We start from the raw sequence: 2,935 nt of genomic DNA on the forward strand, positions 1-2,935 counted from the left end.
ATTAGCTCTAGAATTGCCACAGTTATCCAAGTAACTGAGGAGCGATCAAAGGAACCATAACTGATTTAATGAGCCATTCGCAGTTTCGCTGTACGGGCCGTGTGCACTTAGACTTGCATGGCTTAATCTTTGAGACAAGCATATGCTACTGGCAGGATCAACCAGGTAGGAGAGAGGGTGGCTGGGTAGCGCCTCTCGCTCGCCGGCCCGCCGGAGCGGGGGCTCGCGCGACTGTTTTCCGGACGCCGGCCGCGGTTCGCGGGGGCTCTAGGTGGTCTGACGCTGCCGCGGGGTGAGATGGATCGGGCTGGACCCGGCGCAGCCGAAGCCGAGGACGCGGAACCTCGAATGCGACCCTCGCGGACCCCTAAACGAGAGGAGCTGCGCCCGGCCTCGTAAGACACCTCTTCTCCGGTGCTAGGTCGACCCCGACGCCGCTGGCCGCCGCCGCCGCCTTGCCGCTATCCCTCCGCACGTTTGGGGCCGGTGGCGACCCGCAGGACGGCCGACAACTCGCTCGTTTGGCGGGGCGATGCAAGGTTAGGCGAACTGGGCGGTAACTCGGGTTAGTCGAGGGGACTTCGCGGTGGACAGGGGGGTGCGAATCCGGCCGGGCGGCCCTTCGATGGAGCCTGGTGCAGGGACATTCAATGGGATGAGCCGCGCTCGCCGCGGAACCTTCGAGCGCCGCTACTCAGCAAGTAAACGAGAGGGAGCTGCGCCCGGCCTCGTAAGACGCCTCTTCTCCGGTGTGAGCGCCCCGACGCCGCTGGCCGCCGCCGCCGCCTTGCCGCTATCCCGCCGCGCGTTTGGGGAGGGAGGGCGACCCGTAGGACGGCCCGCCGACTACACGACCGTTTGGCAGAGCGAGTGCAAGGTTAGGCGAGCTGGGCGGTAACTCGGGTTAGTCTGGGGAGACTCGCGGTGGACAGGGTGGCGCGAATCCGGCCGGGCGGCCCCATCGATTAAGCATTGGTAGGGAGCCGAGGATGAGCCGTGCGAGGTGGCCTCGGAGGCGGTCCGTGGGGGACGACGGGGGGGGACGGGCGTCGGCCCTCCGGCCCGAGCAGAGAACGTTCGGTCACCCAAGCGGGAATCTGCGCCCCGGCCCGAGTCGGACTCGGTCGGTGCGGCCCGCTGAGGCCCTCAACTATTCCCGTACGCGGGGGTCGGGAGCTGCGGCGCTGCGCCGGCGACTTACCCGCGCGAGGCACGCACTGCGTGCGGCCAGGATGCGGAGTTGGATCGGCGCTGGTTGGGAACCCTCGGGGAACGAAGGCGGACGGCGGCCAGCCGGCGCCGACGAACCCGTCGGGGAGGGGGCTGGTGGCAGGCGCGATCGGCACTATTGCTGACTGCCGGGAGGGAAGCTGCGCCCCGGCCGAGTCAGACTCAGCCGTTGCGGCCCCCCCGAGCCCGCAGCGCGTAGCGCGGAAGCCATACGCCCCCCCGATGCGGAGCGACAGACGCCCCCGCGACCGCGGTTGGTCGGGAAGGCTTTTCGGATAGAGGTCGGACGGTGTGTGTGGACGGCTTCCCGTGGTGCCGCCGCTATCAAGCCGGAGGGTTTGAGAAACGACATTCGCGGAAGGACCGGCGCGGCCGGCGGACGCTCGCACGCGCGGCGCCCGACACTCAGCCGCTCGCTCGGCCTCCGTGGATCGTGGCTAGGTGGGATGGATGCCAAACCGGGTCGTCTCGGTCTCGCCGCAGTACGGTCGCGCCGGGGCCTGCGGGGCGGCGCGGGGAGCGCACGCTCACGCGGCGGCCGGGGCGCTAGAGTGCGACCCGCAGTGGGTAGGAACCGTCCACCCGACGTCGGACGAGCCGAGGCCGATGGAGGCCCTACCAAGGCGGGTCATGAGTGCCAGTCGGTCAGTTGGGTGAGGGGGTACTCGGAGGCCCGCCGGGAGCAGACGGGCGACCGGGGATGGGGGGCGTACGCGGGCGGGCGCCGGGAGAAGACGGCCCGTCCGGGGTCGAATCTCGGCCTGTGTTTTCGGAGCCGGCCGGGCATCACGCTCCCTCCTTGGATGGACAACATTCGTAGTTGACACTTTGTGTCATTTTATCCGAGCGGGCGGGCGCCTCGAGAGGCGGACCGTCCGGGGCGACTCTCGGCCTGTGTTTTCGGAGCCGGCCGGGCCTCACGCTCCCTCCTTGGATGGACAACATTCGTAGTTGACACTTTGTGTCATTTTATCCGAGCAGACGGGCGCCGCGAGGCGGACCGTCCGGGGCGACTCTCGGCCTGTGTTTTCGGAGCCGGCCGGGCATCACGCTCCCTCCTTGGATGGACAACATTCGTAGTTGACACTTTGTGTCATTTTATCCGAGCGGGCGGGCGCCTCGAGAGGCGGACCGTCCGGGGCGACTCTCGGCCTGTGTTTTCGGAGCCGGCCGGGCCTCACGCTCCCTCCTTGGATGGACAACATTCGTAGTTGACACTTTGTGTCATTTTATCCGAGCGGGCGGGCGCCGCGAGGCGGACCGTCCGGGGCGACTCTCGGCCTGTGTTTAAGGAGCCGGCCGGGCATCACGCTCCTTCCTTGGATGGACAACATTCGCAGTTGACACTTTGTGTCATTTTATCCGAGCAGACGGGCGCCGCGAGGCGGACCGTCCGGGGCGACTCTCGGCCTGTGTTTTCGGAGCCGGCCGGGCATCACGCTCCCTCCTTGGATGGACAACATTCGTAGTTGACACTTTGTGTCATTTTATCCGAGCGGGCGGGCGCCTCGAGAGGCGGACCGTCCGGGGCGACTCTCGGCCTGTGTTTTCGGAGCCGGCCGGGCCTCACGCTCCCTCCTTGGATGGACAACATTCGTAGTTGACACTTTGTGTCATTTTATCCGAGCGGGCGGGCGCCGCGAGGCGGACCGTCCGGGGCGACTCTCGGCCTGTGTTTAAGGAGCCGGCCGGGCATCACGCTCCT

The 2,935-nt window shown here is 67.4% G+C and overlaps 1 non-coding gene across 1 annotated transcript in view; it reads right to left on the reverse strand.

The window, feature by feature from the left end:
- Window positions 1-168, reverse strand: part of LOC147037685 (18S ribosomal RNA) — a 1,907-nt gene extending 1,739 nt beyond the window's left edge. Inside the window, exon 1 of the ribosomal RNA XR_015064364.1 lies at window positions 1-168. This exon is cut by the window's left edge and continues 1,739 nt beyond it. This is a non-coding gene — a ribosomal RNA (18S ribosomal RNA).
- Between the last annotated feature and the right edge of the window lie 2,767 nt (window positions 169-2,935).

This window comes from Syngnathus leptorhynchus, unplaced genomic scaffold (assembly GCF_054491065.1).
Source record: "Syngnathus leptorhynchus isolate UIUO unplaced genomic scaffold, UIUO_Slep HiC_scaffold_145, whole genome shotgun sequence".
In the NCBI taxonomy this organism is placed as follows: domain Eukaryota; kingdom Metazoa; phylum Chordata; class Actinopteri; order Syngnathiformes; family Syngnathidae; genus Syngnathus; species Syngnathus leptorhynchus.